Source organism: Balaenoptera acutorostrata, chromosome 11 (assembly GCF_949987535.1).
Source record: "Balaenoptera acutorostrata chromosome 11, mBalAcu1.1, whole genome shotgun sequence".
Classification (NCBI taxonomy): Eukaryota; Metazoa; Chordata; class Mammalia; order Artiodactyla; family Balaenopteridae; genus Balaenoptera; species Balaenoptera acutorostrata.
The window spans coordinates 42,194,542-42,210,134 of NC_080074.1; the positions used below are offsets into that span (position 1 = coordinate 42,194,542).

The 15,593-nt window shown below is 39.7% G+C and overlaps 1 protein-coding gene across 4 annotated transcripts in view; it reads right to left on the bottom strand.

Annotated features, from left to right (window-relative positions):
• NAV3 (neuron navigator 3) overlaps nucleotides 1-15,593 on the bottom strand; it is a 1,137,481-nt gene that overhangs the window by 761,025 nt on the left and 360,863 nt on the right. The gene's annotated exons all lie outside the window — the stretch shown is intronic.

Genomic DNA, 15,593 nt, shown 5'->3' on the forward strand with positions numbered 1-15,593 from the left:
CCCCTTCGTGATTCTGTTCTTGTTTTTATAAATCAAAATCGAGGATATTAAGTGCCAGTCAGACACATCCCACCTGGGATCTCTTCCTGCTTTTACTACTGCCACGATAATAGAAGTTCTGCAATCACTTTACATCACTGACAGCTCTGGATATAATGCAAGAGAAAGAGTCTAGCTCTTCCTTTGGATTTAGATAGCTTCTTTTATGGTAACAGCCATGTGCACTTCTTTTATTTCTCCTGTAAAAGAGGTCGGTATGAATCAAACACTGGCTGATGAGCAATTCGGTCAGAGTGTGCCACTTATACATGATCACTTTTCTGGACATCATGTTGTTTTAATCTCAAACCAGTCCTGCATTTTCTGAAGTTGGCTACCATTCCCCATTGTTATGTTACCCTTTCACTTCTACACAGAAGTCCTATCTGTTGTGAGTTGCCCACTGAATCTCTAACTGGGAAGCATACCCCTTATCTTGGTTGCATTCTCTCTAGAGTTGTGGCAAGACTGAGACAAGATAGTAATAACTGGCCGCCAGGAACTCTGAGGCCTCACTCCTGTGTCTGCTTGAGCAGCAATAATAGTTAATCGACTCATTCTCTCCCATTTCATGGCTGCTGTTCTCCTCCGATGCTATAGGTAAACTGAAGAATCCGTCTTGGTCTTGGCAGCAGGACTAACCGGGGCCTCTTATTTGAAAGAGGGAGGATGGGTGCTCACTCTCACCCTAAAAAGGCTCCCTCTTTAATGCAAAGAAATAAAAATTTTACAAGCAAAATTCAGTGAACTAGGATTGCAGAAACGGCTTCAGAACAAATCCTATTCTTAAAAAAAAAAAACTAGAAATAACAAGAAGACACACCATTAGAGACAATGTCTGCTTTGATCCACTTTAGAAATTATGTAGTCTCGTTCCCTCGTGCGACAGATATGAAACCAGAGTCCCAGAGAATAAACATCACTTGCCCAAAGTCACAGAGGGAGCTGCAAGCCAGAGACGGAACCCAATCTCTTTACCACTTAGACATTTTACCACTAGGAATACAGTTGATTACAGTAAACCATCATTAACAACCCACCTCTAATCCTCCTGTCCGGAGCCGGAGACTCTCTCTCAAACTTGGGCCATTTAGCACCTCAGACCTCTTCTGAAGAGGATTGAGGTGGGTAGAGTTTAGCCTGAAGACCCCACAAAAGCAAAAGCATGCCGGCCCACTTGTAGGTAGGAGGACCCTCCATGAAAGTAGAGCCTGCCCTAGAATTTTAACCTGTTGTTTTTTGTTTTTTGTCTTTTCCGTAGTCTGGAAAAGAGCCAAGAACCGCATGACCTCTAGATGGAACTTAAACTCAGAATCAATCTTTCAGAAAAGTTTAAATGGGGCAGGGTGTTCCAAGAATCCATCCAGAACAGAAAATGAATCCATAGGCACTATGGGCTATTCCCACACTGGGAGGTAATTTTCTGCTCCTCCTCCTGCCTTCAGTAACTTTCTCTGCAGCCGACCCCATGTGGAGAGATGTCCGGAGCAAAGGGCCCTTGCCTGCCATTTGTATGCCAAGCCTGTAGGTCCCTAATATTGTGTATTGGATCCACTCTAATCACCATGCTTTTGCAAACTAAGAAAGGCAAACTATAATTTGGAAACGGCTGCTGTTGTTTGTTTGTTTCCTCTTTGATAGCCATAGCACACAGCAAAATGCCTCGCACACTGCAGGCCCTTAATAAAGGCTTGTTGAAGTATTTCTTTTTAATGTAATGTTCTACTGGTAATCGTAGGCCCTGTTTTTTTATTTTTTTTTTAAGTTTTTTGATGTGGACCATTTTTTAAAGTCTTTATTGAATTTGTTACAATATTGCTTCTGTTTTGTGTTTTGGGTTTTTTGGCCATGAGGCATGTGGGATCTTAGCTCCCTGACCAGGGATCGAACCTGCAACCCCCTGCATTGGAAGGCGAAGTCTTAACCACTGGACCACCAGGGAAGTCCCTGTAGGCCCTGTTTCGACTGCATCTGTACTGGCTCTGTTGACATGTTTTTAAAGATTATCCCAAAAGAATTTTGGAAATAATGAAAGAGGATAGTGATCCTCCTAAAATATTAACCCATGATATTTTGTAACACCCAGAAAGAAAACAAGACCTATGAAAGCAATTAATCCCATGAAAATATTGTATTTTTTGTTTTTATTGAACTATAGTTGATTTACAATACCATGTTAGTTTCAGGTACACAGCACAGCAATTCAGTTTTATACACACACACACACACACACACACACACACAGACACACACACACAGGGTCCTTGTTGGTTATCTATTTTATATTATAGTAGTGTGTATACGTTAATCCCAACCTCCTAATTCATCCCTCCCCATGAAAATATTTTAAATGGCAAATGCATTTTGAATCGAACTCAGATACCTGTGATTCCTACGTCTATGAACATAGAATACATTCAAGCATGAAAGGACAGGAGGAAATACGCCCAAGTTTTTGTCTAAACAATAGTCATAGCCAGCAGTTGTTTCTCTCTGTTACATGGTGTTCACTATAATGAAGTACAGAGAAGAGGGTCCTCCTATTACATTTTTGGTATTAAATAGCAAACATTCCCGCTTTCCCAGCTTCTCAAGAATGTCATCCTGTAATAACAGAGTATTAGACTCGGAGGGGAGCAAGCCAATAGTCTCATTTTACAGATAATAAATAAATCCTCACAGCACTCTTACATGAGAGCTTTCAAATGTTTTACTACAGTCTCTCTAATCTTCCCCCAATCTTCTTCTTTAGAATGTCCTCACAGAAAATTTTTTTCCAGCTGTCTTTTCTCCTCTAAAGTTATTTAAATCTTCAGAATAAATTCACTCTTTCCCATAACCAGAACTACACCACCACCTTCTCCAAAGCCTCCCACATAACTCATGCAATTTTTAAACTACGTTTCCAGCCTCCAGCAGCTTTCAAAAATGCACAACTTGTACCACTGCTCAACACCCTTATCCACTTGCAGACCATGAATATGGGAAAGTCTCATCAATATCAATAACAACAAAATTAGTATAATTAGAAGAAATGATTATACCCAATAGGGGAAGAATCCAAGAAGCTACAAGACAGCAAGAAAGTGAGACAGCCTCTATTTTAATACTTTTGAAATGGATGTTGGTTGTCACTATATAGAAGAAGTGGCTGGCTGGGAGACATAACTTATGAAGTGCAAGGAAGACTCTTATATCTAAAACTATCTCACCCATCTGCTGAAAATTCTTCATTTCACTGTAGCATAACCCATGAAACTTATTTAAGTTAGAAAGTTTTACTCTTAACAAAATGCAAATGCTAAGAGGAGCAATACAGTGTCTCCTATGAATTACAGTTGACCCTTGAACTACGCAGGGCTTAGGGGCGCGGATCACTGAAAACCCATATATAACTTTACAACCGGCCCTTCATATCTGAGGTTCTGCATTCGTGGATTCAACCAACCACATGTAGTACTGTAATATGTATTTTTTAAAATCTGCATAAAAGTGGACCCACAGAGTTCAAACCTGTGTTGGTCATGGGTCAACTGTATTTCTAATTTCACATAAATTAGATTGATTATCTGGCTCCTCTAATAATTAGCTGAGATCCAATAACTATGGAAGTCCTTATAAAGTGAGGATTGACAGTAAAATGTTTTGCATGATAGAGGGTAATTAAGGAGTAAGTTTGAAGTTTGGGAAAGGGAGCATTAGGAGATAAAGGAAAGTAGAAAGCAAGACAAATGCCACTTGCCTCAGAACGTTGACAAAACCCTATCCTTCCTTCAAAAGGTTGAATTTCCTTTGATAAAAAAGAGCAAAAAACACTACTTTTACTTTCTGCAGATTGTTGTGGTCCTTGAGACTTTTATAATCATTGAACACTTTTGAAATAGCAAAGTAGCGCTTTAGTAATTCCTTCAACCTAAGCAAATGGGTGTGCTCAGAGGGAAAAGGAAGGAGCTGAGAGAATGAATGACACTGAGAAAGGAAGAAATAAATGAGAAAAGTCAGTCATTAGTTAAAGGGAGGCAGTATCCAGCACATAAACCTACAGCAGGGGTTCTCAACCAGTGGTGATTCTGTCCCCCAGGAGACATTAGGGCAATCTGGAGACATTTTTAATTGTCACAACTAGAAGGGAAGGAATGCTCTGGCATCTAGTGGATGGGGTCAGGGATGTTGCTAAACACCCTACAATACATAGGACAGCTACCCACAATAAAGAATTATCCAGCCCATGGGTGGACCTGGAGATTATCATACTAGGTGAAGGAAGTCAGACAGAGAAAAATAAATATCATATGCTATCACTTATATGTGGAACCTTAAAAGTAATACAAATGAACTTATTTACAAAACAGAAACAGAGATAGAAAACAAACTTATGGTTAACAAAGGGGAAAGGGGAGGGGGAGGAATAAATTAGGAGTTCAGAATTAACAAATACACACTACTATACATAAAATAAACAACAAGGTCCTACTGTATAGCACAGGTAACTACAATCAATACCTTATAGTAACTTATATAGGAAAAGAATCTGAAAAAAATATGTGTGTGTGTGTGTATATCTATATCTACATACAGATGTAAACGGAATCACTTTGCTATACAACAGAAACAAACATTGTAAATCAACTATACTTCAATAAAAAACTTTAAAAATTAAAAAAAAAAGAATTATCCAGCCCAGCGCAGATTGAGAAACTCTGGTTTAGACTTCTATAAAACATGAAAAATGATTGCAGGAACAATGAAACAAGGGTCTTTTACCAGGTACAAAAAGTTTCTCCAGGGAAGATCTCGCTTTGCTTGTGCTGATCTGCATAGCCCAGAAGCAGGCCGATGTTTTCTCCAAAACTTTGTTAAGACAAAAGTTGATAGTAGAGTAAAAGAGCCTAGCTGCTATCCAAAGCTTCACCCGCAACTGACCAAAGAATATGAGCATGAGTCACTGCAACGGCACCCAAATATGCAAAGTGATTTGGTAAGATGAAGAGTTATGGGTTGGAGAGGTACCAAAATCTTAAGAACTGCATCCATATTTAGAGATGAAACAGAAGTAGACATTATACCCTTGGGATTTTCAGTCCATCCTATGAAAAGTATGGAAGTTCAAGTGAATCCAGATAATAATAATGATGACAACAGAAACCAGCATTGATTCAAAACTTCCTGTGTGCCAAATACATGCTAAATTCTTTACAGGCACAATATTGTGTGGTTATTATAAACTATTCATTTTACAGTTAGGAAAACTTAGGCTCAGAGAGATAAGGTAATAATTACAAAGAGCAAATTTAGGAATCAAACCTAGGTATATCTGACTCCAGAGTCTAGGTTTAACCACTGTGCCACACCAACCTCCTAATGAATCAGAGTACTGACCCAAAAGAAAGAGAAAAAAACAACATTCCTCCATTTATCCCTCAATTATCTGAGTGCCTCCTGAGAGCTAAGAAGAAGACAGACAAGATGCCTTGATCTCAGACAGCTAACAAACCAGCGGGGGATAGAAAATCTCCAGAATGAGACTCTAGGGGTTAGCTGGAATCTTTGATGATAAAGTCCATAAGGACAAAGCAGAAACAAGAGCTTTCTACTTGTTCGAGAAATTTTGATTCCCTTTAACTAGACCCAGTGCAAAGCACAGCTTAATCATGTGCTGAGTCCTCTCCTCTCTTAAAAGCCAAAACTAACCCTTGCTTCCCCATACAGATAGAAAGAGCTCTCTCCTCACTAAAGACCATTTGATGGCAAATTCCAAACAAAGATTCTATGTAAGGACTTGCCACTCTCTAGCCATCCAGCTCTAGGAAAAAAATAGGTTTAAGTCTTCCTTAAGAATATGAACTTCTCAGATCCCAAACTGCCAGTCACACAGAAAATGATGAGAGGCATCAAAATACTACAATAAACAAAAGAAGCTTCAGAAGCAGTTGTCTGATGCAACAGCTGCTGCCTGCACATGAGACAGTCTCATACATTATGAAGAACATGGGAGAGCAAGAAAATCCCCTGGATTAGGACACAAAAAAACTGTATTTCACATCACAGCTTTATCACTTTCTGGTTGTGACCCTGGTCAAGTAAATTAACCCTCCAAGAATGCCCATTTCCTCTCCTATTAACTGAGAATAATAGCTTCCCTGCCTACCTTACAGAAACGCAATAAAGAAAACAATACGTATGGAAGGGCCCTGTAAACTGTCAACGTTACCCATTACACGGGGTATCGAATTTCATCCATCTCCAATTGTTAGAGGCGAAATATTTGGTTAGAAATGCTTGGTAGTAAACACAACACAACACCCCATCCAAGCGCCACTATCACCAAATGCCACCAGCAGAAGCATGGTCACTGCGGGGGCAGAACCTGACTGCGGTGGTCTCTCCACAAGATGGCACTAGAGCTTCCTCATTTTCAGTTTCCATCTTTAGTGCTTTGCTTAGAGACACAGAACCAAACAGCTGATTTATTGATAGTCATGATCTCTCAGGTTTCATATTTCAGCCCATTTCTCATAGGTATATTGCACAACATCTCCCCTCCCCCACCCCAGTACGTAGGAAGGACTCTATAACCTGAAACAGGGAAGGGGTCGTTTCTCCTCTCCCCATTTGTGCCACCACAACAAGCCAACTTTAGAAAAAAACAAGAAAAAAAGACTAACAAAAGCATAGGTGGAAAAGTTAGCTGACATCTATTCAAGTAGCACTGAAATATTCTGAATGAATGCCACATATATAATGTAATGAATGATACATTTATGTAGCTAAGGGCAGAGACTTGGTTGCTAGTATATCTGATTTCAAAACTATCCAAATTTCATGGTCCTTCACAGTGAGGTTTGCCCTCTTCCCAGTGTAAGTTCAAGATGCCTATAATAGTGTCCGAAAGAAACTATTTCTATTATGCAGCAATGGTTAACAGTGCAGGCTCTGGATCAAACTATCCAGGTTCCTATGCACATTAGACCATGTGACCTTGAACACATACCTATGTGACCTTGGACAAGTCACTTAACTTTCTCACTCAGTTGCTTTCTGTGTAAAATGAAGATAATAATAGTAACTACTTCCTATGGCCATTGTGAGGATGAAATGAGGTAATCCAGGTCAACTATGTAACATTGCCTGACATTACACTATACATTCAGGAAATGTTAGCAGCTACTTATTATGACTGAATGATCGTCAGCTGAGACATATGCAAGGTCTTACTAATTTCCAGATAGGTAAATGATCTAAAAGATCTCCTGATTCCCAAGTCCACTTTAATTGCTAAGCAAAGATTCCAAACAGTTAGCACCTGAGGGTAAATTTTCAAAAAGCATGACATCTAAAGATACCAGCAACAACATGTTAGGTATAAGAGTGACCAGTCCACAGAGAAACCAAACCACAGCAAGGCAGGCACTCAACATAAAGCAGGGAGCACAGGACTGAGTTCCTAGCAGCCCTCGCATTTAATGCAGAAAAGGCCCAAAAGGAGAGGACAGGACGGAAGGCCGAGGAAAAGCCTGGGCCGCTGACAACAAAGCAGGCCACTCAGGAGCAACCAGGGTCAGAGACAGACAATACGACCACAGGAGAAATTCCCCCTGAGGTTCAAGGGGGAATACTGAAGAGAACAGAATTGACAAGAAAACCAGGAAGGTCATGAAAGATCAAACAGACTTGCTGGAGGTTGAAAGAAATCATAATGACCTTATTTAATGGCAAAGTATTAAAAAGATGCTGGAGATGGAAATGGAAGCCGTAGGCTGGAACCCCAGCCCATATCTCCGGCCCCTCCAGACGTCCCTTGTTACCCTCCAGAGGCACAAGCCAGCCAGTTCTGCTACAGCTCTTGCTGTGAAAACATGAATTTGCTCCAAAGTAATTGGTTATATCAGGAAACAATTTAAGCATAAGCAAATCTTGCATTTGATTATGTGCCACGTCATCTTTGGGAAATACTAGGTGAGCAAAGAAAACAGCAGCTGGCTGAACCAAGCCAGGTAGGAATACAAAAAACTATGCACACCACGCACTTCAGCATCTACCAGCTCCCGCAGCTCCTGTATTATGAGGCTCACGATCCACATCTGCTGTTACAGTTTTCACTCCCACTTCAGATAACCCTCCAGGCAACACTCTGCGAAAATTTACAAGCTACAACCCTTCCGACAGCAACTTCCACAGGTAAACTTCAGATTCTTTTCAAGGAAATGTGCCACATTTGCTATGGTATTTCTATATTTCTTAACCTTTTAACTTATGTAAATCTGTGCTACCATGTCTATTAGGTTTCTATCTTTTTCCTTATAAGTCACTTAGGAAGCTTTTGAGCTTTCCCATAAGCCATGTGGTTTTTCATTGTGCAATTCTGCAATAGTGACTTTTAGGAATGCGTAGGTCACATTATAGCAGACCTGACTGTGTCTTGGAGTTACCACATATACTCTGATGTTTTACATGACCGTGTAAAATTGTTCCCATTGGCTAGAGCGCCACCCTGCATCTTAGACTTATGCTCACTCTTTCTTTTCTAGTTAAATCCTACTTTCCCTTAAAATTTAGCTCTTCCAGAAAAGGCTGGCCAGCCCACCTACTTATGTGCTCTTTCTCTGAGCTCTCACGGCACTTTCCATGCACGCTTCTATCATTACACATACCATGAGGTACAGAAATTATACCTTTCCAGGTAACTCCACCACTGTTTTCAATCTCAAAAGCATGCACCCATTTTATGTATTTGGGCCTCTTCAACATGGCATAGCATAGGCATGTAAGAAACGTCTGCTGAGGTAAATGGAACAACACAAAGCACTTTTGAGTTTAACAACCCATTTGATATCTCACAACTCAGCAGCAATATCTATACAGAATCTCAGGAAGGAAAGAAAAACTAGAGGAAACAAGGATCATTCAAAACAAGCTGAGTATGTTCGAAGTTGCCAAATAAATAAAAAGGATGTAAAATTAAGAGGAATCGATAGGAAAAGTCCACACCAAAGGAGACACCGATGAATATTATATTTATATGCTGGGAGAAAGTATCTGAAAACATTTGGATAATGTGTTTATAAATAACTTGTGAGCTTCATATATGGAGAAAGAATGAGACTGTTTTGCACCTACACAGTGACCTTTTGCCAGGAATTTCAGAATAGCTGCTACATCATGTTTTCCCTTTACTAAGCATCCTTTTAAGTAAGATTTTCCATATATGTTACGGGAAGGGCATTTCAGGGAAGGCTTACTAACTTTGACATGAGCTATGTTTAAGCCAACGAAAGGGTCTATTTCCTGGTCTTCCCTGAATGGAGACTGAGATGAGACATAATAACAATTTCATTTTAGCTAGGCAATGTATATAATGAGACAGACTGATGTTAAAAGCTTTACCATAGATTCTGATAAAGTACGCAGAAAAGAGCCTAATCTAGTGACTGTAAAGAATTTCTGTAGAGGTGAGAACTACAATCAAATTTCACCAAATGAAGATTACTCCTTATATTGCTTTTAAAGCTGCACGCTGCATGCAATGCAACAATTGTCCCTGAAGATGACATGCATTCACTGCTCGAATGCAAACAAGAATAAGACAATGTAGAAGCTGAATTAAATGCACTTCAAGCCTTTACTACTTAATGAAAGAAAAATTTTCCTCCAGTTGGTAAGAAATGAAACAGGAAAAAGCAGAAGGACAGAAAGCATCACAAAGCAATGTTATAAACAAAGGGAGAAACTCCATTCAAAAGAGTAAGTTCAAGGAAAAAGAAAAAAAAGCACTCCAAAGAAATAACAGGGTGAGTAAATAAATAACATGAAGGAGAGTGCAAACAAACCCAGATTCTGATAAACAAGCTTTATTTATAAAACTTGTTTAAGACGAGATGCTTTTTAAAAGGCTGCCAGAGGCTACCATTGGACTAGGAAACTTCAAGAGCGATTTAAATTAACTTATATGATTACTATCTGTGATAAAGGAATGAGATATGTCAGAAGGGACCAAAATGCTCCCTTGGATATGGAGCAGGGAGGGTACAGTAGATGAGAAATTCAATGATACAGTGAATAAAGAAATTACTATCAGAATCAGATTTCTTTAAATTTATATATACTGCACAAAGCAATCTTCAATGGCTATGCAGATCTTTATCAAAAACTCTAATCAATTCCTACTTCTATGTGTTATACTTTGATGCCATATAATTCAGTGTTGTTGATTTTTAATGATTTCTAATAGCACTCGAGTACTTTTCCCATGCCAGCTACTATTTTAAGTACTTTATGTATATAAACTTATTTAATTCTTAAAGAAAGTGGTTATTACTGTTCCCATTTTACACATGAGGAAACTGAGACCCAGAGAGAGATATGCAGAGCCAGAATTTGAACCCAAACCATCTAGATCTAAAGGGCTTGGGATTAACATATACACACTACTGTATATAAAACAGGTAAACAACAAGGACCTACTGTATAACACAGGGAAGTATACTTAACATCTTGTAATAACCTATAATGGAAAAGAATCTGATAAAGAATATGTATATACATATATACATAACTGAATCACTTTGCTGTACACTTGAAACTAATACAACATAGTAAATCAACTATACTTCAATTAAAAAAAAAAACCTTTAAAAAAAAGTCTACACCACCACTGACTATACCAAACAATAAACATATTCTGTTTAAATGTATCCACCCCTCAAAAAAAGTATACTTAAGAATCTATTTGACGGGCTTCCCTGGTGGCGCAGTGGTTGAGAATCTGCCTGCCAATGCAGGGGACACGGGTTCGAGCCCTGGTCTGGGAGGATCCCGCGTGCCGCGGAGCAGCTAGGCCCGTGGGCCACAACTGCTGAGCCTGCGCGTCTGGAGCCTGTGCTCCGCAACACGAGAGGCCGCGATAGTGAGAGGCCCGCGCACCGCGATGAAGAGTGGCCCCCGCTTGCCGCACCTGGGGAAAGCCCTCGCACAGAAGCGAAGACCCAACACAGCAATCAATCAATCAATCAAACAGTCAATAAATAAATATTAAAAAAAAAAAAGAATCTATTTGAGAAGTGATATATAAGACCAACGGACTCGTGTTTTTTTATGTGAATTCCTATTGTCCGTGTATGGTTCAAGGGGAGAATGTGCAGCCAACATGGCACTTGCAGTTACTCGGCTGTAACCCTAGGACTGGAGCCAAGAGACGCACCCCAATTTGCTGGAGTGCAAGAGAGTGTCATTCACCCAGCTGGGAAGAGAAAATATACACAGCTACTAGGACCAGCTCCAAAATGGAAAACAGTATGTTTTAAATTATCATTTCTCTAGAGACAACACTTCTTCTCTATTCAAAACTGCTAACAAAAGTTCCCTCTTTTGCCCCCGAGTAATTTAAACAACAGTTTGCCAATAGCCAGAGTTAGCTGAGCCACACACAACCTCACCTTAACCACTTGCCTCCTCCAACACTCCTTCTGGCAACTGCAGTTGGCAAACATTGATGGCAGTACTGTTCCCAGCTGGCCTAAGGATACGGGGGGCGGGGCGGGGGGGCGGATAAAGCTAGGGGCCCTGAATAAACATGCCTTATGGATTTCATCACAGATTCCAAGAAGAGTTCTTTGGATGCTTCATAGTGTTAAAGATGTAATGCCAGAAAGAGAAAGGACAGATTGCTAGAGTAGTGAGGTATAGAGTCGTGAGGACAGACTTGGAAACCCACGGGTAAGAGTCAAATACCCATATCCAAAAGCACAGAAGGATTTTTTTATATCCCAAATGATAACTCAATAACATCAACAGCTGAAGTTCTCACTGCCTCCAAGAAATTATTCCTGATCACCAAGGTTACTCTAGATGTCCTCAAAGAACCACGCATTCACTCTTATCCTGGTACATTTCACATTACAGTGTGATCGGCAAGTGCCTGTTGACTTGGTCCCCACGTGAGCTCCGTGACAGCAGACACTGTGTCCTGTCACCATGTATACTCCATGACTGTACTGGACCTGGCACATAACAAGACACCCAATAATGTTTCTGAATGAATGAACGATACAGGCCAAACCAGCTGGCATATTCTAAACCCAAACTCATCTTGAGGTCCAAAGATAGCATGAGCTGGAGTCAGCTCCTAAAGAATTCAGGATCACCTAAAGGCAGTTCAAAGCTAGCACAAATCTTTTTTTAAATGGGAGAAGAAAAAGGTGGATGTTTGCCCTATGGTGGTGCTTGTGGAAGGATGTGATAGGATGCTTAGTAATAGGGAAAAATGGAAAACACTGCCAGAAAAAAAGGTGAAAGTGACAATGACAACTCTGACGAAACTTTCAGTCCACATTAATGGGTTAAGATCTAAAAAGAATACATATACCTGATAATCAGGTGAGATTTTTGCCTCACTTTATTTCTGCTTTATATTCTGCTTTACACCTATTTGCCTACATTTTATTTCATGGCTTGTGTGCTTTAAACTGAGTACCTATTTGGAAATCATTAAAATCTGGATTTAACCGAGTTTGGGTGTGTTCTAGAAAATTAGGGGAAGAGAAAAAAGCAGAAAGTCTAGGCAATATTTTTATAGATGAATAATTTCATCTATATGCCCTTCCCCGAGTAACCACTTATTGTATTTTATCATTTTTAATCTGTTTTTACTTTGCAAGAGTGAAGCCAAATGGTTCTCAGAATTCTTTAACTGACCATTTGTAAAATAATTTCAATCATACATACTTAAGTTTTTATAGGCACAAAATGTAGAACTTCAAAGGACAGGGAAAAAATGAAGAAAAAAAAAAACAAAGACAAAAAAGCATTTACTCCACGGCACACAACATCAGTTAACATAAATATACAAAGACTTGTGTTCTGCTGTCATATTCCAGAGCCTGAAATAACTGGTCAACCCACATGAACCTACATTCATTTTAACCCTATGAATCAAGAACTATCGTTCATAATGTAGCAGTGCTAAGAGAGCTGTCCGTCCATCACTGGTCACCGTCACCAGTAACAGATACTCACAAGTGGGAAACAAACAATAAAAAAGTAAGATGTTCCTCTGAGTCACTAGCACATTAAAAACGAGTAGAAGCAAGTACGTCTCAGAGGTATGCATTCGTTCATACAGATATGCATTAGTTCAATTAACCAAGGTTTCTTAAAGTGCTAGCATGCATCAGGCATTGTGTTGGGTTCTGGGGATATAAAATAAAACACTGCTAGTTGCATGGTTCATAATCTACTGAAGGGGGGGAAAGTCTATGGAAAATAATTTGAATACAGCTAAAACAAATATATGTATATACACACATATAACGTATATACGTGTGTGCGTATATATATATATATATATACGCACACACGCATATATATAACTGTGGTGAGTGGAGTGGAACAGAGGTTTGTTCAGGAAAGATGGAAGAAGTGACACCTCAACTAAATCATAAAAGGCGTAAGAACCAGCAAGTGTGTGTGTCTGCTTCTGTTTGTGTGGGATGAGAGTTATGTGGCAGGGGTAAGGGAAGGAAGGAAATGGGAGCACAAGGGGAGGAAGGGCATGAATAAAGATATGAAGGCAAGAGAAAGCAGGTTACACACAAACGGTAGAGTAAAACTGAACTCGTGAGGCACGAGTGCTTAGAAATGGAGCATCACAGATGGACAAGGCTGATGGTGAAGGGCCTTTCATGCCATGTTAAGAAACTTGGACATTTTCCCATAGGCAATGGAGGGCTCATAAGAGGTTTTAAACAGGAAAGTGAGGTGGTCATAGTTGTGATTCTCAAGTGACTGCCTCAAGTAATGCAACTCTTGCACAAGTCGTTATAGCATCAGGTCAACATACAATAAAGCTTTAAGGTGCAGCAAGACAGTGTTCAGGATGTGAATGTTCTGAGTGGTGAGCAGATTCCTGATGAGGTCCATGGGGTTCAGGGGAATGGATAGAGCCCTGATTAACATAAGGGTTCCTAAAATATGTGTGGAGCAACCTCCATTGCCAGGAATTGGGCACTCTGACACACTGCCAGTGGGATAGTATGTCGGTAAGATGATGGTATTATACAATTTAGAATTACGCAGCAAATTCCTTAAAAACATTCATACCCTTTGACTTAGTAATTATGCATCTGGAAAGATAACCTAAAGAATAATCTAAATTTAGGGAAATGTTTATACCCAGAGATGTTAATCACAGCAATTTTACAGTAGCAAATATTTGGGGAAAAAAACGTCCAACAATAGGGAAATGACTGAATAAACAATAGTGGATTTATTCAATGAACTCATTATAAAATCATTCTAAGTATAATTTTAATAATACCAAACAAGTTTCCTTTGTAATAAGTAAAAAAAAAGCAAGATACAAAATTGTATATAATATGATCACTTCTAAATACACAGCTACCTGTATATTAAAAAGTGAGAATTGGTATACGTACATAAAAATGCTAGGACTACTTAATTTTAAGTTATAAGAATATGGGTAATTTTTTCCTTAATTATAATGTTGTGTCTCCCAGGTTTTCTATAGTGTGTATTTCGTTATTGGCAAATAAAATAATATTTAATTTAAAAAAACACTATTTTGGTTTCTTGATACCAACCAGGACGGTGTAAGCCCCCTATACCCTCTCTCTCTCCCCATGGTTGATTATAACTGAAAACTCTGGACAAGACACAAAACGCAACTACTTGAAAACTCTAAGAAATAAACAAGAGCAGGTGATTTAGGGAGGGAAGTCAAAACTTAAAGACAGTGCAATGGTGGTTTCTAGATTTTACCCCCCTTTTTTACATCCCTGCTTTGACCCAAGGCTGGCCTGAATCCCAGAACTATACAGTGGGTACAAATGGCAAAAAAAAAAAAAACTCCAACAGAAAGCCCTCTCCTTCTCTCCAGAGGACTTGGGAAAGAGACCCCTGCAAACAGGAGGGTATGGAGGGAATCCTTCCTTTTTTTCCTCTTCCAGTCTGGCCTGACACCAGCTGCAGTCCCAGCATTGCACTTCTGCCACAGCTATGACTCAAACATTAGGATCTAGAGAGAAAACCCATCTCTTGACTCAAAGGAACTGGGCAAATGAACCCAAGTGGTCTGAAGAATGTGAGGGTATCAGCATTTCTATTTCTGCCTCTCTCTTCCCCCACCCCACTCCACCCCTGTTGCTCTATCCCTAGGGCAGCCCAGATGGGCAGAACTGTGCAATAGCACAGGGAACTAAATTGAAACGCTAGCTTTTTTCACCAGAGAAATAGGAAAACAGACCCCTATGAGTCAGAGAGTATTGAGGAAAATCCAATTAGGAAAGATCTGGAGAAGGGGATCAGCTAATGCTGTATATAAACCAACACAAGTCCCAGGCCATCCCGACTGTGCACTTTGTGACACAGACACAAAGAAACCCGACAAAGGTTTTGAGAATTAAGCTATGATCCAAACCACCAACCGAGTCTGAAATGAAACCCAGTGTGAGGAATGCATGAAGTGGACCCAAAGCAGCACAGCAAAGGGTTGGAAAACAGGACTGACATCGGGAAAACCACCTACTGAAGTGGTACAAACC